Below are 25,150 nucleotides of genomic sequence, written 5' to 3' on the forward strand. Positions count from 1 at the left end.
GATTATTCATCGCAGAGGTGGGAAACCAAAGCCAAATGAGACTTAGAGGAACAGGAGACATCCAACAACAGTACACAACGGTACAGTACACAATCAATACATAACAATGAACAGGCCCTTAATTCACTCTTTACAGTCCTTTCTCTTATCTCCCAGCAGCCCCTACGGAGATGGCCGCATATTAATCGAGAGGGGCGGTGCTGCCTCTCCATCTCCGTTACAGTATCAAAAAATTAAGCCTACCAAAAGGGCAAGAACAAACACATTGAATAATATTGATAAAATCGATTTTGTTCACCAGTCTAACTTAGAACAAGGACAAGCAGAGTGCAAGATGAAAAGGAATTCACCATCTGTCCCTTTAATCAATTGCCTTTCAGTACCACTGATAGCACTGCGACTCAGTGTAGGTGTGCGTTCAGTCCGGCAAACACAACATTTCAGTTATGAAACGCTTTCTACAGGTGATGTATGAATGTAACATTTTCACAGATTTGAAAAAGTTTGATTTGATACAAGATTTATGAAGTTGACCCAAAAAAATGACATCATATTTTTGAGGGGATAAAAATCTCACGACACAATTGGGTAGTCCTCACGGCACACGGGTTTAAAACCACTGAGCCAAGCCACGGTGCTTCTTGGCTTTGCACGGCCAATGAGACTGCCAGGGGAAGGCGGTGAGGAGCTTCCCTTCGGTAGCTCAGTTGTTAGAGCGGAGGACTGTAGGTTTCAGGCAGCGGGCACCCTTAGGGCGCTGGTTCAATTCTGTCTCGAAGGAAGCCGTGCTTACGGTTTGGCGTCGGTTTTGGACGAGCTCCCAAATGTCAAGCCATTGGAATTGCATGAGGACAAGGAGAAAACCCCCGCAATTCGGATTTGTTGTCGAGAACTCGCATTGCCCAAACATCTCGTATTGCATGTGACCCTTTTCACCCTGAGAACAGTTTTCTAAACCGGCCAGAAAGCGGTCTGGAACAATCATGAAGCCAACACATTGTGAAGCACTTCACTGAAGCCCGGGTAGCTCAGCCGGTAGAGCATCAGACTTTTAATCTGAGGGTCCAGGGTTCAAGTCCCTGTTCGGGCACAGTGTTGAGACCTTGTTGACTGAGGGCCATGATGGTGAAAAGCCTGCACGGCCTTCCTTGGGACAATGAGATACGCAGTTGCGTCTAGGCGAGGTGTCCTGTCCTCTTTCCTTCCTTTGGCAAATATCCAGCCTGGCAAGTGTTGTCTTCCAGAGGCAAGTCAAGCCAGGAACTCTGAGAGATGTTTTTGCTGTTGACGACGTGTCACTTTAGAACAGGACAACATGCATCTCTACTTGACTTGGCACAATCTGTGAGGGTTGGGCCAACACAACCTACTCAATGTGTCCACACATTTGCTGGCGTCTTGAAATACTTGGAATGACCTGTGGCCCCATACCATGCAGAAGTCCACAGCTATGCATGTCAGCATGCACTGCTCCTCATCCCCAATGTGCCACTTGTAAGAACTGTGTAAAAAGCGACAGAGAACGTGATCAGCAAAGAAACACAATTCCCCTGAGAACGACAATCATCGTGCCGATCGTAATCCCCGCCGTTTTATTCGATTTGATTAGACGTTTCGCGATCGAAACGTTTTGTGTGCGGACTGAACGCACACCTGAGCCGAGCACGATCACAATACATATCCACAGTTAATCTAAGCGGTATCGTTTTGTAACCGTTTCGGTTTGTTATCAACCCTTCCGGATCCAAAACCAGGAGTCAGACACCCTTTTCGGTGGTCACGCTGTTGACTTCTCACAAGCACCATCCGCCTTCACAGAGGCAGCGCTAGCAGTGGAAAGAACGAAGAACTGCAGGAGAAACGCCGGGGCTATTTAGAGCCCGATTATTCATCGCAGAGGGGGGAAACCAAAGCCAAATGAGACTTAGAGGAACAGGAGACATCCAACAACAGTACACAACGGTACAGTACACAATCAATACATAACAATGAACAGGCCCTTAATTCACTCTTTACAGTCCTTTCTCTTATCTCCCAGCAGCCCCTTCGGAGATGGCCGCATATTAATCGAGAGGGGCGGTGCTGCCTCTCCATCTCCGTTACAGTATCAAAAAATTAAGCCTACCAAAAGGGCAAGAACAAACACATTGAATAATATTGATAAAATCGATTTTGTTCACCAGTCCAACTTAGAACAAGGACAAGCAGAGTGCAAGATGAAAAGGAATTCACCATCTGTCCCTTTAATCAATTGCCTTTCAATAGCACTGCGACTCAGTGTAGGTGTGCGTTCAGTCCGGCAAACACAACATTTCAGTTATGAAACGCTTTATACAGGTGATGTATGAATGTAACATTTTCACAAATTTGAATAAGTTTGATTTGATACAAGATTTATGAAGTTGACCCAAAAAAATGACATCATATTTTTGAGGGGATAAAAATCTCACGACACAATTGGGTAGTCCTCACGGCACACGGGTTGAAAACCACTGAGCCAAGCCACGGTGCTTCTTGGCTTTGCACGGCCACTGAGACTGCCAGGGGAAGGCGGTGACGCGCTTCTATTCGGTAGCTCAGTTGGTAGAGCGGAGGACTGTAGGTTTCAGGCAGCGGACACCCTAAGGGCGCTGGTTCAATTCCGTCTCGAAGGAAGCCGTGCTTATGGTTTGGCGTCAGTTTTGGACGAGCTCCCAAATGTCAAGCCATTGGAATTGCATGAGGACAAGGAGAAAACCCCGGCAATTCGGATTTGTTGTTGAGAACTCGCATTGCCCAAACATCTCGTATTGCATGTGACCCTTTTCACCCTGAGCCCAGTTTTCTAAACCGGCCAGAAAGCGGTCTGGAACAATCATGAAGCCAACACATTGTGAAGCACTTCACTGAAGCCCGGGTAGCTCAGCCGGTAGAGCATCAGACTTTTAATTTTAATTTTAAGTCCGTGTTCGGGCGCAGTGTTGAGACCTTGTTGACCGAGGGCCATGATGGTGAAAAGCCTGGACGGCCTTCCTCGGGACAATGAGATACGCAGTTGCTTCTAGGCGAGGTGTCCTGTCCTCTTTGCTTCCTTCGGCAAATATCCAGCCTGGCATGTGTTGTCTTCCAGAGGCAAGTCAAGCCAGGAACTCTGAGAGATGTTTTTGCTGTTGACGACGTGTCACTTTAGAACAGGACAACATGCATCTCTACTTGACTTGGCACAATCTGTGAGGGTTGGGCCAACACAACCTACTCAATGTGTCCACACATTTGCTGGCGTCTTGAAATACTTGGAATGACCTGTGGCCCCATACCATGCAGAAGTCCACAGCTATGCGTGTCAGCATGCACTGCTCCTCATCCCCAATGTGCCACTTGTAAGAACTGTGTAAAAAGCGACAGAGAACGTGATCAGCAAAGAAACACAATTCCCCTGAGAACGACAATCATCGTGCCGATCGTAATCCCCGCCGTTTTATTCGATTTGATTAGACGTTTCGCGACCGAAACGTTTTGTGTGCGGACTGAACGCACACCTGAGCCGAGCACGATCACAATACATATCCACAGTTAATCTAAGCTGTATCGTTTTGTAACCGTTTCGGTTTGTTATCAACCCTTCCGGATCCAAAACCAGGAGTCAGACACCCTTTTCGGTGGACACGCTGTTGACTTCTCACAAGCACCATCCGCCTTCACAGAGGCAGCGCTAGCAGTGGAAAGAACGAAGAACTGCAGGAGAAACGCCGGGGCTATTTAGAGCCCGATTATTCATCGCAGAGGGGGGAAACCAAAGCCAAATGAGACTTAGAGGAACAGGAGACATCCAACAACAGTACACAACGGTACAGTACACAATCAATACATAACAATGAACAGGCCCTTAATTCACTCTTTACAGTCCTTTCTCTTATCTCCCAGCAGCCCCTACGGAGATGGCCGCATATTAATCGAGAGGGGCGGTGCTGCCTCTCCATCTCCGTTACAGTATCAAAAAATTAAGCCTACCAAAAGGGCAAGAACAAACACATTGAATAATATTGATAAAATCGATTTCGTTCACCAGTCCAACTTAGAACAAGGACAAGCAGAGTGCAAGATGAAAAGGAATTCACCATCTGTCCCTTTAATCAATTGCCTTTCAGTACCACTGATAGCACTGCGACTTAGTGTAGGTGTGCGTTCAGTCCGGCAAACACAACATTTCAGTTATGAAACGCTTTCTACAGGTGATGTATGAATGTAACATTTTCACAATTTTGAATAAGTTTGATTTGATACAAGATTTATGAAGTTGACCCAAAAAAATGACATCATATTTTTGAGGGGATAAAAATCTCACGACACAATTGGGTAGTCCTCACGGCACACGGGTTGAAAACCACTGAGCCAAGCCACGGTGCTTCTTGGCTTTGCACGGCCACTGAGACTGCCAGGGGAAGGCGGTGAGGAGCTTCCCTTCGGTAGCTCAGTTGTTAGAGCGGAGGACTGTAGGTTTCAGGCAGCGGGCACCCTTAGGGCGCTGGTTCAATTCCGTCTCGAAGGAAGCCGTGCTTATGGTTTGGCGTCGGTTTTGGACGAGCTCCCAAATGTCAAGCCATTGGAATTGCATGAGGACAAGGAGAAAACCCCGGCAATTCGGATATGTTGTTGAGAACTCGCATTGCCCAAACATCTCGTATTGCATGTGACCCTTTTCACCCAGAGCCCAGTTTTCTAAACCGGCCAGAAAGCGGTCTGGAACAATCATGAAGCCAACACATTGTGAAGCACTTCACTGAAGCCCGGGTAGCTCAGCCAGTAGAGCATCAGACTTTTAATTTTAATTTTAAGTCCGTGTTCGGGGCAGTGTTGAGACCTTGTTGACCGAGGGCCATGATGGTGAAAAGCCTGGACGGCCTTCCTCGGGACAATGAGATACGCAGTTGTGTCTAGGCGAGGTGTCCTGTCCTCTTTGCTTCCTTCGGCAAATATCCAGCCTGGCAAGTGTTGTCTTCCAGAGGCAAGTCAAGCCAGGAACTCTGAGAGATGTTTTTGCTGTTGACGACGTGTCACTTTAGAACAGGACAACATGCATCTCTACTTGACTTGGCACAATCTGTGAGGGTTGGGCCAACACAACCTACTCAATGCGTCCACACATTTGCTGGCGTCTTGAAATACTTGGAATGACCTGTGGCCCCATACCATGCAGAAGTCCACAGCTATGCGTGTCAGCATGCACTGCTCCTCATCCCCAATGTGCCACTTGTAACAACTGTGTAAAAAGCGACGGAGAACGTGATCAGCAAAGAAACACAATTCCCCTGAGAACGACAATCATCGTGCCGATCGTAATCTCAGTGCATACCTGGATGCCCAACAAGCCAAGCCAGTGGTTCCCAAGCGTTTTAATGCCACGGCACACTTTGCAGAGACCAAAAACCTTTGCGGCGCACCAACATGGAAAAAAAAAAAGGATTTACTAGGTATTGTCTCACCTGAATGGCAACAGGCTGCTAAAACTATTATCACACGCACATTGCATGTTAAAGTATGTCAGTAAGGGAGCAATTAAAAGGGCAAATGTGTGAAGTGCAAGGAGTGGCCTTTAGTGGTTAGGTAAAAAAGTAGACAGACAAACTAAATAATTACTTGATGCAAATCATTTATTTAGTGCAGACAGACCAAGACCAGACACAATAAACTATTCGCAGTAAATATACATTCACAGCAAAATAGGTTCAGTTCACAATATCCTATAACAAGCTCTATTCAACACAGTGGTTAAACGTTACAAAGGGCATTACAATTGTTGAAAAACAATAGCACACGGATCAAACATGCTATCCCCGCCGTTTTATTCGATTTGATTAGACGTTTCGCGACCGAAACGTATTGTGTGCGGACTGAACGCACACCTGAGCCGAGCACGATCACAATACATATCCACAGTTAATCTAAGCGGTATCGTATTGTAACCGTTTCGGTTTGTTATCAACCCTTCCCTTCGATTGCTGTAAAAGAGCGATCGACTTGCAGAGCTTCCGTAGTGTTCTTAGTTTTTTTTTTTTTTTTTTTAACTTCAAAGATCAGTAACAGTATGGAAATGCACATATGGTATATTTATACTTTTAAGACAGATCAATAACCCTTCCTAAAGGAGAATGACTGTTCACTCTCCCCTTTCCCAGAGAGATCTACCACTTTCTAAACACAAGGAATGGCCTGTAATATTTACTCTTACTACTTAATATATATATACACACTTTTTTTCTTATTAAGATGCCAGCTACCATTTTCCTAAATGGGATGTATAATCAAAGACCTATAACCAGACAGGTCATTCAAATACCCTTCATTCTTCCTCAGAGTGCATGCATGTCATTCAACCCAAATCAGAAACATCCATTCCTCGTAGGATAACGGTAGTTTGTGACCTTCGCGTGGCAGTCCTTGCTTCGTATGTTGGGAATATTTCCACTCGCATGCAGACACAAGTGCGGAGTTAAATAAGTACACCATACTGTTTCGCACTTGCAAAATTAGTGTTCCCCTGTAATTAGATTGCATGGTGGAAAGTGAGTACCAGTATTTTTAAGCCTGAATTAATAAGTTCTAAATAGGTAATATTTTGACAGTGATTCTAGGTGTTACACAGTTAAAGATTTAAAAACTACCAGGCTGACTCTCCTGGCAGTTTGTCCTGTTATGTATATGTGGAATATGGTGAGGATATGAAATCTAATTATCAAAAATTTATGGTCCTATCACACATAGATTCAACTGGATGTGTTTTGCTTGTAATGTTTGACTAATGGTGGGTTCTCTGGGGAACCCAGACTTGTGGCTGCGTTGTAGTTGTGCATGTCTGATAGGTACAAGATACAGAGTGTTTTCAGCTCTTTGGTCTTAAAATGTCCTGTAAAATAGCCACTTTGGTACCACAATCCTCTGTGGAGTCTTGATCTGAATCTTGAGGGAAATTCAGTCACCCGAATCCTTAATCCAAGTTTTAAAAGACTTTATTGATTAATAAACTATCATGAGGTTGTGCGTTTTCATATTACATACAGGTTAGCATGGGAAATGTTCCAGGTGATTCTTTTGTAAATCAGTTAGGTTCCAAAATGTTTGAGCAATAGCCCACTAATGTCATTTGGTAATCTCCAATAAAATATCACTGGATTAAGTTGTCTGAGGCCTGTCTGTCTGTTTCCCTCTGACCAATCACTCACTCACTCGCTCGCTGAAGACCTGGCTTAACCAATGGCAGAGTGTCTGGAGATAAATCCTGATGGAGAACGCTAGAATATCATTTAGATGTCACCAGGGGCAGAAAGACAGATGCCCCTCCCCAACAGGCACTCAAGTTATAGCTTTTCTATAGTGAGAAAAACAAAGCAAAATTACTTTTCAGACTTGTGCTGGTATGTAGCCTATAGTATTGATTTTGTTTGTAGCTCTTAAACATATGCACATAACTATAAGGCACCTCGACAAACTGATAATGACACGCATCACTTCAATCCTTCAGTATTCCTCCCAGCAATAAACAAAGACAAAATATCTTGAATGGATTTTCAAGAACTTAAATCCACCTTAAACTATTACGTAAACACCTCCAGTCCAGGAAAATGCATTTCTTCCCATTCTGTAGGGCAGGATCGCAACCTTCGATTTAAGAAGAGCAGTATCTGTATAGATAGGATTTGAAGCACATAACAGACACACACGTACAGATGCATAAATACAGATCTGTGTAAGTACATATGTATGTGTTATATTTCCATTTCTACAGAAAACAAACATCTGAAGAGTTAAACATACTTTCAGGAAAGAGAAGATCTCAATTCCTCAATCTTATGCCAGCAAGACTGAAGAGACACTCATTAATACTTATATGTTATATGGGCTATTCAGTTGATTTATGAACAATAAGCTATTCTGGATTCATATTAATTTGGGGCTCTTAGTGGTCATCTTTTATCTGATCAACAACATATGTTACCAGAATATCTTCCAAATTCATTGGAAGTAAAAGAAAAAATGAAGTATAGTTCCTGTGGTATGCACTAAGAATTGATGTCAATTTGTGACCATTTAGAGGAGGTACGCACGCCCAAGGGCTCTCTGGCCCGCAGAGAGTTGACGGTTGGCCCAAAAGTGAATCCGGGTTAGACTGGCACAACAGTAAAATGTCTGATACATGTTGGGCACCCTGTTGGCCTGGGACAGCCAGAATTCATTTTACGCCACCACCATGGCCGCCAATGAGCCGAAGCACGGGAGCTCGACCACAAGGTCTGTTGTGAGATGGTCCAGGAGGGTGTGGGTCGCAAGGTGGGCGCAAATATGCCAGGAGGCAGGGTCCTCAGGATGTGCATGATGTGTGCTTTATAGCTCACAGATCTGGAGAGGAGTATCCACAATTGTGAATTGCAAAAAAGAGATAGAGTTACTGTATGTCACAGTAGTGTTGAAGAACAATCATCTTCAATCAGGTTGGAACGTGTTGCAATGCCTTTAATACACGCAGCTTGGAGAGGAACAGTGAATCAAGAAGATCCCAAAGTCGCTCTGCCTTCATTTTAACAGTCAATGCTTTTATACACAAAAATCAAAGAGCTGGTTATAATCAGAAAGTCATTACTATGGTATCTTAAAAGTTAGCTAAGCAGAATATATATAATTATAGGACAGAGTTCATAGGTCAACACATGGATTAGGGAGCAGGCACTTAAATCATACTGTTTGACATTGTCTCCAAGATTCTCATCGTAAATAACAAACAGAAATCAAGCTACCTTCTGGCCTGACTTTCTTAAATATACAAGAGAGATAAACAGGTATTAGAGAAAGAATTTCTAACTTTCCTTCCACAGTAGATAAAGCAAGCAGGGGAGGGCTGGCCTGAGTGACAGTATAGTAACCTATAGCCAATGGAAAGGACGTTACTGTCTGTCATCATCCCTAGAGATTATATATTTTTTACCCAACCATAGACCATGGCTCTATGAATATCTAGCCAATCCAATTAAATACTTTTAATGATGTGCAGAAACCCAGAGAAGGGAGTAGCAGTGAAGAGGAATATGAGTATGAAGAGCAATAATGCGTCACCTTATAACACCCCTTCTCATGTGTTAGTGTTTATACAGATCCCCATTAGCTGCCATTTTATTTCATATGTGATTGATTAATTTGAAGAAGATGCTCCCACACACTGTCTCTACTAGCAAGTGTTATAATTCAATAGACTGCAATGTTTTGATCAAAGATCTTATAACACTTGCAAGTAGCATGTTTTTTCTATCCAGATCCTTTTCCCTCATACACACCTGTCTAGTCAATACATGTGTGCAATTAGCTTTTGTTATGGTGATTGATTAATTACCCAAATAAATGCCATGTTTTAACATGTTCACCACACATTTACGCACCCTCATGTATTTCTGGTGATGTTTGCCTTTGGCTGGTAAAAATACCAAATGGCTGGTAAGTTTTTTCCTTCTACCAGACACTGTGGCTAGTGGCCAAAAAAAGGTAATTTTATCCCCTAATCCCCTGTGTTCCAATGGCACGTTGTGTTTGCTAATCAAGTTTATCATTTTAAAAGGCTAACTGATCATTAGAAAACCCTTTTGCAATTATGTTAGCACGGCTGAAAACTGTTGTGCTGATTAAAGAAGCAATTAAACTGGCCTTCTTTAGACTAGTTGAGTATCTGGAGCATCAGCAATTGTGGGTTTGATTACAGGCTCAAAATGGCAAGAAACAGAGAACTTTCTTCTGAAACTTGTCAGTCTATTCTTGTTCTGAGAAATGAAGGCTATTCCATCTGAGAAATTACCAAGAAACTGAAGTACAACTTCGTACAACTCTGTGTACTACTCCCTTCACAGAACAGTGCAAAATGGCTCTAACCAGAACAGAAAGAGGAGTGGGAGGCCCTGGTGCACAACTGAGCAATAGGACAAATACATTAGAGTGTCTAGTTTGCAAAATGGACGCCTCACAGTTCCCCAACTGGCAGCTTCATTAAATAGTACCCGCAAAACACCAGTCTCACCGTCAACAGTGAAGAGGCGACTCCGGGATGCTGGTCTTCTAGGCAGAGTTGCAAAGAAAAAGCCATATCTTAGACTGGAGAATAAAAATAAAAATGTAAGAACACAGACACTGGACAGAGGCAGATTGGAAAAAAGTGTTATGGACAGATGAATCTAAGTTTGAGGTGTTCGGATCACAAAGAAGAACATTCGTCAGATGCAGAGCAAATGAAAAGATGCTGGAGGAGTGCTTGATGCCATCTGTCAAGCATGGTGGAGGCAATGTGATGCTCTGGGAGTGCTTTGGTGGTGGTAAAGTGGGAGATTTGCACAGGGTAAAATAGGGATGCACCGATAAGAAAATTATTGGCCGATACCGATAGCCGATGTTCATATAACATAATCGGCCGATGCCGATACTGATGTTATGACATTTCTGTAACTTTCTACCCTGTCATAAATTAAATAATGTTGTTTCCGATGAGGCTTCTAATATCAGCTCATTTTAATTATACAAGTTATTTTTCCATATATTTGAATAAGAAAAGACTTATACCCCATTCAGACATAGGATAAAAGGCCACCAACACCGACATATGGTGTATTTTTTGGAAATGAAAGGTACACAAAGGGAGACCCATCTTCAAAGCCGATACATTTCTTTTGTGCAACAGAGGTAGTCTATTTTACCTCGGATTTGTATGAATGGGGTACAAGCATTAGTGGCACAAGTAATCGCCATTTTAAAGTAGTCGGCCGATACCGATTATTACATTTTTGGCCTGTAACCTGCCAATACCGATTGCTGGCCGATTAATCGGTGCATCCCTAGGATAAAGGTATCTTGAAGAAGGAAGGCCATCACTCCATTTTGCAACGCCATGCCATACCCTGTGGATGGCGCTTGACTGGAGCCAGTTTCCTCCTGCACAGGACAATGACCCAAAAGTACAGCTCCAAACTATGCAAGAACTACTTAGGGAAGAAGCAGTCAGCTGGTATTCTGTCTATAATGGAGTGGCCAGCACAGTCACCGGATCGCAACCCTACTGAGCAGTTATGGGAGCAGCTTGACCGTATGGTACGTAAGAAGTGCCCATCAAGCCAATCCAACTTGTGGGAAGTGCTTCAGGAAGCATGGGGTGAAATCTCTTCAGATTATCTCAACAAATTGACAACTAGAATGACAAAGGTCTGCAAGGCTGTAATTGCTGCAAATGGAAGATTATTTGATGAAAGCAAAGTCTGAAGGACACAATTATTGTCAATGACTATATTTCCATTTTGCTATATTTCCTATTCAAACTCATTTCATGTATGTTTTCATGGAAAACAATGACATTTCTAAGTGACCCCAAACTTTTGAACGGTCGTGTACATTCACAGTGGTACCATGGTAATGACATAGGCCCCTTCCCCATTGGGCAGTATCCTCGATTTTAAAGATAAGTGGGATTTGAAGATCAAGCACGCAAGAAGTATACAGAGAAAACCCCTTACATGGTCAAATAAAATAATGTTCTCATTTGTATCAATTATTAAGCATGTCAAGAAAAAAATACATAATAGTTATACATCAATCTCAAGGATGACAACTCTGTAGATTACAACAAATCTATGACCTTGTAAAGCACATCAATACATGCATCATGAAAGCCTGATTCTAGAGATTAAATTGAGAAACAAGCACTAGAACATCTGTGCTGAACGATTTTAAATGCAATAGAATCTAAGGAATGCTGAATGCCACCAAGAAGGCAGGTCATTGTATCCAAATATTCCACTTGAAACCTAAATACTGGGTGAATATCCATAGAAGCATAATGTTAATGTAGAATAATTTGGACATGTTCTGATTATTACTCAAATTTCCTGGTGGTATTTGTACATTGCATATTACCATTTAAAATCCATTATATTTAATTAACTGGATGGGATTGGGGATTGTTGTGGGCAAGGGTACTCCACATTATAATTTCCGCTAGGCTACAAAGAAATACAAAGTCCCACACTGCTTCGAGAGAAAAAACTAGAGGAACAGAGAACATATTTTACAGTCCCTTACCACTCAGACCCGGGGGCTTAGCTGTTGTAGTGCTATGCATTAACAGTGTATTTTCTCTGTCTATGGGAGAATATTGAGTACATCTCACATGTATTTGTCAGTATATATGATGGCCAAAATATTGAGGCTCCTAAAAATCTAATTTAAATTTCGAATTTAATTGCTTCTTCATTTAGCTTATATTCAAGTTATTTAATTTGACGGGCTTGGAATGCAAAGAGACATACATTTAATGTAGGCTAATGTCTTTATTTCATGAACAATAGCAAGGCTATTTGTTTTATTTAATTGTTGTAGCCTATATGCTTGTGAAGAGTTCATTCTGCTGACTACTTTAAATAAAATACATTTGTTGGATCATAGTGTTTATTGCTGTTTAAATGTATGCTATTATATGGCTATTTAAAACATATGTCCGATAGTTGTTCTATATGGCCGGAATTCTGGAATGTTAACGGCCATGTTGCCCATAAAAAAAAAAAAGGCTAGCGCAAACTCTGCCTAGATCACGGTATTCAGATATGAATTCTGTGAGGGAAATTGCAAGAAAACTAATAGTTTTACCTAATGGAATACAATCCTCAATTAATAGATGCAGAGAAAGTGTTAGCTGTATAAACATTGCGGCAGAGGCAGAAAAAGGAACATGCATTACAACACCTTGAAGATCAAAGTACATTTATAAAGATACATGAAATGCATTCCATTTTCAGCTCTTTCGAAGAAACAGTATTTGAGATGAAAATCAAATCAGACTTTTACAGTGCCATTAGTAAACGCCAGCAGAACAGCTATTCATCGGGTAAATGAGATCAGCAATGCTGGACTTCAAGATTGTAGTGTGTTCTTATATATTCTGATGGCTCTTCTCAGTCTAGTGGCGAGAGAGAAAAAGATAAATTGAGCAAGAGATGCTGACAATTCAAGTCAAGCAGAAGGTAAAAGACAACACTTTAGGTAGTGGAACAGTGCTCATTATGTAGGCTACACAAACCTGTTACTGAGCTTGTGTTACCTTAGACTTGAAAGAGCAGTCAACCTCGAACCAGGAGCCGGGCCTTTTGGATAATTATTTTGGATTCTTAACTTACTGACTGTGGCCCATTCATCTTTGGGATTCCCTTCATTGTCGTACACAGACCCTGTGCTAGTCTTTACTCTGACAGGATGAGCACCACATGCCTGCTTTAAGCTGCAAACAGCATTTCAAGCAGTTTTAACACCCCATTATGAGGCCTCATATTAACAGTTCCTGAGAGGGGACAGCCTTGCAAACTGAAGTGTGTCTTAAGCACATGGACTTGTCGGGCTCAACAGTGTGGCAGGGTTTAATTGATTGTGCATGACAGTGATTAATGCATTAAATGGGCCAAACAATCTTGCAATAATAATTTTGCTCTTGGGACTTCTTTGCATCTTTGGTTTGGAACAACGCAAGACCGAGTTCTCGAATTGCACATTTCTTAATCTCTTAGTAGCTCATTCTTATGTGAGGTGGGATTGCATTGCACAATAATAATATCCCCTCTCAAACTCATTAGATAAGTATTTTCTGATTTACCATGCACAACGGAAGCTTCCCTGGAGACTCATTAGCCTGTCTCATTTATTTATTTATTTTCTACATTTTATTCCCCCCAGTTTCTTAACTATGGAGCAAAAATGACATTTTACAGCCACGAGGGGATCTTTGCTGTTTTTCTAAGATGTCCCATGAGATCTGGAAGGCTCAACTGGCTGATTGGTGCAGTTGTCAATTATTTTCTTTGGAATTAATGCATCAGGTTTTCACATTGGGAAACTTGACTTGCAACCTTTGTATTCTTTATTTAACAATTTATTGCGAAAGCATTGTAAAGTTTTAGCAGTCATTATTATTTAGTTACTTTATCTTCATATGTCTTTTCAATGGTATTTTATTTTAAATCGGAATGCAAATATGATTAGTTTTGGTTTCTCTTGTTTGTAGAACTTAACTGTTATGGTCAGATGGAAAATGCAATTAAAATCCTAAAAAACAGCTTTGGTAAGCTTTGGTCCTGTCTTTTAGGTTAGCTTGTATGTACTGCTTAATAAATATTATAACAAACACAAAGTAAAAACTGCTTTACTGGTCAGACATGTTCCTTTTAGTTATTTATTGATTCCTACCAGTGAAGATTAAAGGAGTATTGTACTTGAACCATAACAATACCATTTTCTGTACTGTTTCTTCAAGGGCAGGGAAGTTAAGATGGGCAGAATGTCAGCTAGATTAAAATGCTCCTTCTTTCAGAGGAGGGCAAGGACACTAAGAAGAGGGTGTATAATTGCAGTGCGACTACTAGTTCCTTATCATCTTCCTGTGTATTTGACATCTAATAGCTGCCCTCGTCTCCCCTCTACAGTGTGTCAGGGACTAGGGATTAGTGGCAGGGACTAGATTAATGGATGACTGATTTCTGCAGAAGGATAACATTGCTGCAAAGGTAACTAGAAATATGAATAAATAAACTATATCCACGCATGCTCATTTCCCACTCCCTTCCCAGTAGGTATTCTTACACAAATGTCTATATAAATAGTTTAAATTAATCCTGGACTTCAATGATTCTCCATTTAAACTGCTATAATCAAACAGGGCAGACTGTAACATTATTGTGGCTGTGAGGCTGAAACCATTTTATTAGAATTGCTTTGTGCAGCTGCTTACCTTGTTGACTGACCATTCACAATTTATAACACTTCACATATGAGGTCCTCCAAAAACATAACTCAATAACTATAATATAATCCTGATTAAAAAATTCAGGAGATTCAGGTGAAGTCTGAATTTCTAAAAAACAATGTTTTATATAGAGATGACAAAAGAAAAGGTAAGTATTGCATGTAGCACAAAAGTTATTTTAAATATTTAAATAGAAAGGTCAGTCTTTCAAACAGCAAACACAAAATTGTTCTTTCTAGCTTGTCACAGTGTATCAGTGAACAGATACAATCTGCTCAACACAGTCAACAAAATCATTTCAGATTCTCAGACACAGAAAAATGTACATAAAAGCAACCCAAAAAAGAAGCTACTGCAGCTACTTCTATTCATTAGAAAGAAATGCCCAGAATCTAAAAAAGGATGCACACTTTGTCTGATCAGTGACAGGAATCATGAGTACCGGTTTGTAAGTTTGTTTCCGGTTAAGGGGAACGTTGCAATCCTGTCCGGTCTCAAAGTTGCCTGGTGACTATTATTGTTATTATTTATTAGTTGACACCATTTCCCAAGGTGAATAACAGTCACCAAATATACAGCTTTAAAAACAGAGCAAGAGCTATGAAATTACAATTTATTTCTTAGGCAGGGCAACTTAAAAAATGTGACAATATATCACATTATGTTTTACATACAATTACCCATTTAAACATGTTATTTTTCTACTGGAACAATCTAGGTGAGGTACCTTGCTGAAGGGAACAATGGCAGTGTCCCGAACCTAGGAATGATCCCACAACCTTCCACCCAGGAGGGAGCCCTGACCACTACTCCATTAGTAATATATTACTTCACTCCCAATAAGAGTAAAATTAACTTGGGGCAGATTAGCGGTAGTTTATCATGCCATATTATCATGCCATCTTTAAAGGCACACCGACCAATTGTAAAAAACCCACTGGGAGCATTGAATTGGTCTCAGACCTCAGGACTACATGTTACAGGCTATATGATTAACCCTGCTTTCCTTGTGTGGATTTTAGCCGCATAAGCCAGGGTGCAGGATCTTGGTCCTCTAGGGCTGTATTGGCTTAAGGTATTATTTGTACGTCAACTCCTAACTGCCTGGTTCAACTGATCATTGGCTTAATTGGACAAATTTGACCACTTTCCTCATTATTAAATTATGGGTGATTGAAGGAAACCTATAAAACCTGCTGGACTGCAGCCTTCCAGGACCAGACATCAGCCAATTAGGAGTCGGTTCTTTGATATTTTGTTAATGTATATTATATTTTCATCTAAGGTGCTGGTGGCAGGTTTTATATTAGAATGGTAGAAAAGTAAGTATTCAAATTCACAATTATCCCAAGTCTGCCATAGTTAGAAAAGGATCTGCACATTCCTGTCAAGCTGAATGTTAACAGGAGATGCCTACACTCACCTAAAGGATTATTAGGAACACCTGTTCAATTTCTCATTAATGCAATTATCTAACCAACCAATCACATGGCAGTTGCTTCAATGCATTTAGGGGTGTGGTCCTGGTCAAGACAATCTCCTGAACTCCAAACTGAATGTCTGAATGGGAAAGAAAGGTGATTTAAGCAATTTTGAGCGTGGCATGGTTGTTGGTGCCAGACGGGCCGGTCTGAGTATTTCACAATCTGCTCAGTTACTGGGATTTTCACACACAACCATTTCTAGGGTTTACAAAGAATGGTGTGAAAAGGGAAAAACATCCAGTATGCGGCAGTCCTGTGGGCGAAAATGCCTTGTTGATGCTAGAGGTCAGAGGAGAATGGGCCGACTGATTCAAGCTGATAGAAGAGCAACTTTGACTGAAATAACCACTCGTTACAACCGAGGTATGCAGCAAAGCATTTGTGAATACACAACACGTACAACCTTGAGGCGGATGGGCTACAACAGCAGAAGACCCAACCGGGTACCACTCATCTCCACTACAAATAGGAAAAAGAGGCTACAATTTGCACAAGCTCACCAAAATTGGACAGTTGAAGACTGGAAAAAAGTTGCCTGGTCTGATGAGTCTCGATTTCTGTTGAGACATTCAGATGGTAGAGTCAGAATTTGGCGTAAACAGAATGAGAACATGGATCCATCATGCCTTGTTACCACTGTGCAGGCTGGTGGTGGTGGTGTAATGGTGTGGGGGATGTTTTCTTGGCACACTTTAGGCCCCTTAGTGCCAATTGGGCATCGTTTAAATGCCACGGCCTACCTGAGCATTGTTTCTTACCATGTCCATCCCTTTATGACCACCATGTACCCATCCTCTGATAGCTACTTCCAGCAGGATAATGCACCATGTCACAAAGGTCGAATCATTTCAAATTGGTTTCTTGAACATGACAATGAGTTCACTGTACTAAACTGGCCCCCACAGTCACCAGATCTCAACCCAATAGAGCAACTTTGGGATGTGGTGGAATGGGAGCTTCGTGCCCTGGATGTACATCCCACAAATCTCCATCAACTGCAAGATGCTATCCTATCAATATGGGCCAACATTTCTAAAGAATGCTTTCAGCACCTTGTTGAATCAATGCCACGTAGAATTAAGGCAGTTCTGAAGGCGAAAGGGAGTCAAACACAGTATTAGTATGGTGTTCCTAATAATCCTTTAGGTGAGTGTATACTGCAGTAGGGCTGCGTTTTTTCATGAGAGCATGGATTCCATTTAAAGTCTTTCTCATGCAAACATTTATTTCAGTCGAGAACTTTAGGGCTTTAATAGCCTTCTTCATCTTCAATGACACCACAGCCAGCTAGAAGTGAACTGGGAATTTCGTGAAAAAGGACAATTATAGTACCCAAAGAAGTGCTTCCTTGCTGTGCTACTCTGCAGAAGAAAGTAGCAGTCCCTCTATCTGGAGAACTGCTAATGAAATGGCCCAAGAAGAGAAAACATCAAGCTTTATGTAAGGTACTCCTCCAGACTGCTGGAGTGTGTCTGAAGAAAGCTGGAGAACTGCCACAATAGCCACTCCTAGAGCTGTTGAACCTCTGATAGAAGAAGCAACAGTAATTAACACTTCTCCATAGGAAATCTCTCAACGTAGGGAATTAATCTATGTCTCACTCCAAGTAAATTAGGATTCTTGTCAAGTCTTGTTTGGCAGCCCTAATTTATTCTCCTTGAGTTGTCTGTGATAACAGGCAAAATCTAAGCCTGTTCTCCTCATTCAAGAACTGCAAATACGCACAATCAGTGTTTAGCATCTAGAGTCCATTTCACACTAGCATCCTCAACCCGTGTCAACCTGGTCACATGACAAAGACCACACCGACATCACTGTGAATTCTATTACAGTGATGACAATAAAAGTGCATGCCAACAGTAACAGCACCAGTCCTACAAAGAGCATCCCTGTCACAACGTATTACAGACCCAGCTACTTTATTTAAGCCTACTCTTTATTATTGGATAATATTGATAATAATACATTCTTGTTGAATTTGTGTCATGTTAGATGCTGTTTGTTTTGTTTTACAGAAGCTGCTTTTAACCCTCAGGCTAGATTTTATCTATAACTTATCATGTTCTCTATGAAGGCATCGTTTCTGCACACTTTTTCAATAAAGGCCTCCATAGGCGCAATTGTTGTTCATTGCCATTTTCATTTCTAGTTACCGGATCCTCAGATTGGTTAAACCAATAACTGCTCAGGTGAAACAAACCTTTTTAAAAAGTAAAGAAAAAGAGTGCAATCAATATAACTCGCTTACACGTTCTGTGCATTCCTATATACATTTATATCGAGATTTTATACTGCCCCTCAAATAAATAAATAGATAGATACAAACAGCCAGACACTAATCACCACTACATTGATCCAAAGTGTATGATACTGAAGTAAATAGAAAAAAGCCACATCTTGTTCATTAAACAATCCTTATACATTTCTTTAATTTACTTGTATTCTTCCCGAAATAGAAAAAAAAAACACATTACTTCTGGGGCAAAGACGAGAGAATTATAAGAAGTTTGTTTGGTGAATAATTATCCAGCTGCTACAACCACTTGTGTTTCGATATGACAGTAAAAAGAAGCTGCACTGAAATTAATTGAGCGATTTTTTAAATGTAATTTTTCAAGCATTATAATACTTTTTAATTTTAAAGTGAGCACTGAGCTTTATATATATATATTTATATACATGCCCTGCATATATATTTATATTTAAAAACTGTGATTACTGCTAACAAGTGTATATGAATATAAAAGGTTTGTTTCAACCAAGCTGTAATTATTTTAACTGATCTGAGGATCAACTGAGATTTGCATTTCACTCGGCAAAGAGATTGAAAAAGCTATTTAAAGACTAACAATCCAAAGTATAACATGGCTGAATAGGAATTTATTATTATTATTATTCAATAAAAATGAAAATATCGAGTTCTTGGGTCTTAAAGGGGTTAATGCAGTGTAATGGTTGGCGCAGGGATGGAGCTCTTAATTGGATAGGTGCTATGTGTTGCTAATTTACCCAGCTGGACTTTAAGCTTGCTTTGAGATACAGAAAAAACCAGACTTCTGTCAAGTTATCCTGAAAGGTATCTGGTTAACTGGCAGATTGGAAGACTAAGGGCCGAATTAAAATCAAAACTCTGACCCACCCGCTAATAACAAACTACAAACCTGTACATCATAGCGGTTACATCTGAAAATGAAGCCGCAACTGAGTACAGCTGTAGTTTTCTATTAGCGGATGGGTCAAAGTTTTGATTTAATCCGGCCCTAAGTTAATAACGTACATTGTATAAAAATGTACCAGATTAATTAATCAGTCTTATTAAACAGTAAGAGAAATCTAGTTTTAGTTAGCTAAGGTTAGCAAACTTAGATATCAGTACTGTTATATTAACTATAGCTTCTTACTAAATAATGTTAGTCTTCTGCCTTGAGTGATTCAGCATGTTATTCGTATGATGTATAAGTTATTTAAATGTAGCCTAAGTTATTTAAAGGTTGGTGTACTGGTGCCTCCATGCAATTTTAAGTTATTCAAATCTAAATTAATTTTAAATTGTCAATGGCTTGGTGTTGCCACAATATACATCTATACGTTTTTAGTACATTTTCTTGTTATTTTCATTATTACTGTATCATAATCTTATTTTTTATTGGATGGGTTTGCGACACACACACAAATATGGAAATTAATCTTTCTCCACTTGGTTTTCACTTAAACTGAATTAAGGATGTCTGCAAAGAAATAAATAATAATAGCAATGATAATACTGTATGAGAGTCTCTGGTTTGCTCAGTCCTGGAATTGTTTACCTCAGTGAGTGAGTGACATCTACATTCGCCATCAATAAGAGCACAGTCCCATCAAGCTCCAGGCCTGGACATGGCAGTTCTAACCACTGGTACAGCTGTGACTGTGATGATGTTTCATATGGATTGAGTAACAGGAGGGGTTGGTTGACTCATATGAAAAAATAAAAGGGGAGAAAATATTCCCAGTTTTTTTCAAAATACAAGAGACTAGTAATCCAAGGAAGAATTATACCATTATCTACAATTCTACAGACAATGTTGGAAATGGGTTGCAAATCCAAGGGTAATTTGTGTGAAATTCTGCTACCTGATGTTTTACAGCCAATTGTTCTCATGTTAGATGGTATGTTTGCAAATCAGGCAAAGCTTTATTGTAAACATGTTTTGTTCAAGAATTAATCCAATACACAATGAAGTCATATATGAAAGAAAAAAAAACACTTATCATTGATTTGATTATGGCAGTGGTGGGTAACCTAAATTAAGCAATGGGCCGCAAGTCCAGGTGTCAAATAACTGCCTGTGCAACAAGACCCCTTTACCACAATTACAAGCCACAAATGCTACATTTAAAAAATAAAATAGCAATATCATGCGAAAAATTCATATCAACAATCTATTAAAGAAGTAAAACTGATACAAAATAAACAGTTGTCATAAATATACTACTTTATTCTTAATTTATTTTTTGGGAGGTGGAAGTGGATGTACTTTGGGCTACATTAGGCCTGCAAACCACAGAGGGACATGGGGGGTTCAAAGTGGGGGGAGGTTATCAGTGCATGCAGGTGGCAGGAGGGTGGATGCAGGGGTTCCATCTGTCCATAGTGTTTTGGATTATTCTGTATTGTAGATTGTGATTTGTTTTGTTGGCATGTTTGCTTAATTACCACAAAAAATAAATATAAATATTGTTTAAAGAAATTGCTGTTTAATCCCGAATTTATCATTGGCACCCTTGGCACTTAGTGAATTGAACAAACCAGACTATGGGCACTCCAGCCTAACAAAGGTTCGCCATCCCTGCTCTAGAACTGAGCTTCTGGCCACGTGATTCAATTATGACCATCTAAGGCCTGATGCCCTGCCTTTTCCTTCAATTATGACATTAGCAGCAGCTTTAATCAGTGGATGATTAACAGCTTGAGTGCTGCCTCCGGTCCCAGTTATGACATCATAAGCGGCAGACGCGTCACATCCCCACATGCTACAGGGTCAGGACACACTTGCAAGTGCAACAGCGCCAGCGGATGCAAATCCTGAGCTCGGTGTATCATCCTTCCAGTTGTTTTCATTTGTATCACCCATCTCAGCGTGTAGAGGAGCGACTGGAGTAGCTAGCAGTCAGTGAAGAGTAGTCAGTGACATTTTCATTCAGTATGATTGCGAACTGTGGCAAATGGGTGAAACGGTTGCACCAGCCGGCAAGGAAAGTGACCTTAGTGATGCTGGGTCTGGACAAAGCTGGGAAAACAGCGACTCTGAAAGGAATTTTGGGAGAAAATCCAGAAGACGTGGCCCCCACCGTGGGCTTCTCCAAAATCGACCTGAAGCAGGGGGACTCCGAGGTGACCATTTTTGACTTGGGTGGGGGCAAGTCGATCCGGGGCATCTGGCAAAATTACTACGCCGAGTCGCACGGCGTGGTGTTCCTGGTGGACTCCAGCGTTGTGGAGCGCATGCGTGAGAGCAGGGACACCCTGGCCGAGGTCCTGAGACACCCGCGCATCACCGGGAAGCCCATGCTTGTCCTGGGCAACAAGCAGGACCGCGACGGGGCCTTGTATGAGGGAGAACTCGTCCAGTCTCGTCCAGTCTCTCTCCCTGGATAAGCTAGTGAACAAGTACAAGTGTCGCTGTACAATCGAGACGTGCTGCGCTGTGATGGACAACAGCATGAATCGGGAGCACCCTGTCAAGAGGGGGCTGGGCTGGCTGCTCCGCATCATCCACTGCGAATACGCGGCCTTGAACGGGCGCGTAGAGAAGGACACGGCCGAGCAGAGGGCCCTGGAGGAGCAGGACAAGCGCGACAGAGCGGAGCGAGTGCGCCGGGTCCGAGAGGAGCGGGAGCAGAGAGAGAGGGAGGAGGCCGAGCAAGAGGGGAGGGCCGCGCCGGAGGAGCAGGTGGAGGACAAGGACGGCATCATGTCCAATCCTTTCCAGCCCATCGCTGATGTCATCACTGGCAACGAGGCCAAGCAGAGGACGGAGGCCAAGGAGAGGAAACGGTGCAGGTGACGGCAGTTCACCTGGATCCCGGGCCGGCGGACGACGGGGGTGGAGGAGGGGAGCCGTGAGAAGGAGGACAAGCGGAGGAGAGAGGAGGAGAGGGAGAGGAAGCCGAGGCGGTTCCCCTGGCGCTGGGGCTGGCGCAGGACATGCCCAATGACGACGGGCGAGGCGGAGGAGAGCAGCCCCTGGGAGGCTGACAGCGCTGTGTACAGTAACCCCACTCTGGGTAGCTGACCTACACCGACCACACACAGGTGGAGTAAACACTCCCAGAGAAGTGATCTGACATGTTACACTGCGAGAGATGCTCAAATCCGCTACAAACCCCATAGATTTGACTTCAGCAACACGCACCTAAACCAGACCCTGCGGCTGTACATTCAGGAACATCATAGCATGCAATTATTACACATCAACATAAAGTCTGGAGCTCCGGTTCTGCACAAACTTGAGAAACAAACCCGGTTTTCACACAGCCGGCGTCTTACTCACGCAGGCGATGTCCAAACACTCCTGCTGTTGTTTTGGGAGCCGCACGGATCCTGTTCACAGCGCTTCTGAATCCATGTGTAAAGTATAGTGCCAGTTCATGCGCGTTTCCCCACGACGTTTCCTTCTCGCTCTCCATCTTCCCCCTCACTTCCTGCTCTTGCTGCCACTTCCCGCCAACAAAACCTCACATGTCTCTCTAGCTCCGCCGCCCGCCCTTTCACCCGCCAGGTGCTCCGATATATATATCAGCATCAATTAAATAACACTTCCCACAGTGCTTCATTTAGTTAGAGCCCATCTGGACCAACACTAGTCCAATTATGATTGCCAGGCTCCCCTACATTACCCCCTGGAAAATAAAACTGCAATCAAGTCCCGAAAAAACATCATTATACATAGTTTTAAGTGTAATATGGATTTAGTGTTATTGGATTTAATAATATTCAGATTTACAAAGAGTATAACCAAAGTGCACATCCATCGCTTCCCTTTTGTATGCCAATATAATTATAATATGCAACAAATCGTGCATATGTGTATGTGTATCATATATGCAAGTTAATGTGTGTGTGTATATTATATATATATATATATATATATATATATATATATATATATATATTACACAGTGTAAATAAGCATAGAGTGTGTTGTCAGTACTGAAGTGTTTTAGACTTGGAACAATCCCTTCAAGTGTTGTCAGATCCAGATTTAAACACAGAATGCATTGTATCGATTTCACGATTTTTATATCAATGTTAAAAGATACCTACATTACTATGTCCAAACAGAGGGGAATGTAGAGCAGAGTAGATTTTATTTAGATTGTTTTTGACATGCCCGGGTTAATTGCTGCATACAGTCTAGTCTTTCTACCACCGACCAATACATCTAACTTCTGTACATTGTGTGTTTTGTTTTTGTGCTATGAAAAGTAGGTAGCCAATCTGGACATACAATCCCCGGATCGAGCACCGTTACATCAGTGGCCCCAGGCAGCCCCTCCTCCGCCTCCCCATCAGCAGATTGCCGTATCTCTGCTCATGCATCTCGGGCTCAGTCTACTGCGCAATCTCGTGGTAGTGGAACCACAGTGACCTCCGGCACAGAGGTTACAGCTGAGTCGTGGGAGCTTGCAGATGTGGTCGTGCTGCTCCAGCTGTATAGTGAAGAGAGCAGACAGAGGGAAGAGGAAAGGCAAAGGAAGGAGGATGAGAAATTTGAAAGGCTGCTGGCAGTGTTGCAAAGGCAGCATGACAAGAAGATGGAGTTAATGAAAGCATGTCTTAGACATTTTAAATAATAATAAGTAGTACACATGTATCCATTTGGTCATATATATTGCAAGTAACCAAGCGTACAATTTTATTGGGGAGATGCACCACTTTTTTTTTTTTTTTAATCTTAATTCTGTTAGCTGTATATATTGTTTTAAATTGAAAACCTTTCCACCCTGTTTCTGATGAAGAGATTAAGGTTTTCATGGCCATTCAAATCCTCGTGGGCATTAAACAAATCCCCATCATATCACGATCACTGGTCTTCCCATGAAGAGTGGAGAGAAAAATAGCGCAGGCTGCTCTGGCACTTTGCTGATGTCCCCATTGTCAATGCAAAATCCTGTTCAACCAGCAATTTCCACATGATAAAATGACACTGAGGGATTTCTGTTGTGCTGTCTTGACAGGCTTGGTCAAGGCCAAAGTCCAAAAGATTGAGAAGAGAAGACTGTCTGGTGAGAGATGAGCAAGCCAGTCTCAGGCCCTGCAGTATAAACCTTATTTAGCAGTTGAAAAATGCATGTTTAGGGTCATATTGGTTAGGGTCAAGGTCAAAGGTCAGTTCTGAGGTGGTTTCTCATTGTTACCACTGTGAATTAATGGGCAATCACAGCACCATAATCTGTGCTGATCATTTTATCAGTTACTTCCATAAATTCTTCAGCTCTTTTTCATTTTTTGTGATGGAGAAAAAAGCTGATCAGCACAGATTATGGTGCTGTGATTGCCATATTGCCATTGCCATTGCAACAAAGCTATAACACGTTTGGAGCTGAAAATGTGTTAAAGGCCTTATTTATCGCCTACTGTTTTCAATGTAATACTTTTATTTCATCATTGTAATGTGTGTTGGGGCAGATATTGCTCAGGCCTAGTATTATTATTTATTTTGTCTTATTTATTTCTTGGCCGATGCCCTTATCCAGTATTGTGTAAAGACCAAAAGCCAGCTGTTTCCTACAAAAAACTAGTTGGAGAGTATCAGAATGCCTCATTATAACGGACAGGAAACAGTATTGTTACTACCCAATAGGATCTGGCATGGTTGAGGCTACTACCAGCATGGCC

General features: G+C 41.7%; 1 non-coding gene and 1 pseudogene across 1 annotated transcript; both read left to right on the forward strand.

The window, feature by feature from the left end:
• Positions 1 to 1,017: 1,017 nt before the first annotated feature.
• On the forward strand, positions 1,018 to 1,090 carry trnak-uuu (transfer RNA lysine (anticodon UUU)). The gene has a single exon. It is a non-coding gene; the product is annotated as a tRNA-Lys (tRNA).
• Positions 1,091 to 8,170: 7,080 nt separating this feature from the next.
• Positions 8,171 to 22,316, forward strand: LOC136749053 (ADP-ribosylation factor-like protein 13B pseudogene; annotated as a pseudogene).
• The last annotated feature ends 2,834 nt before the right edge of the window (positions 22,317 to 25,150 follow it).

Source organism: Amia ocellicauda, chromosome 5 (assembly GCF_036373705.1).
Source record: "Amia ocellicauda isolate fAmiCal2 chromosome 5, fAmiCal2.hap1, whole genome shotgun sequence".
Classification (NCBI taxonomy): domain Eukaryota; kingdom Metazoa; phylum Chordata; class Actinopteri; order Amiiformes; family Amiidae; genus Amia; species Amia ocellicauda.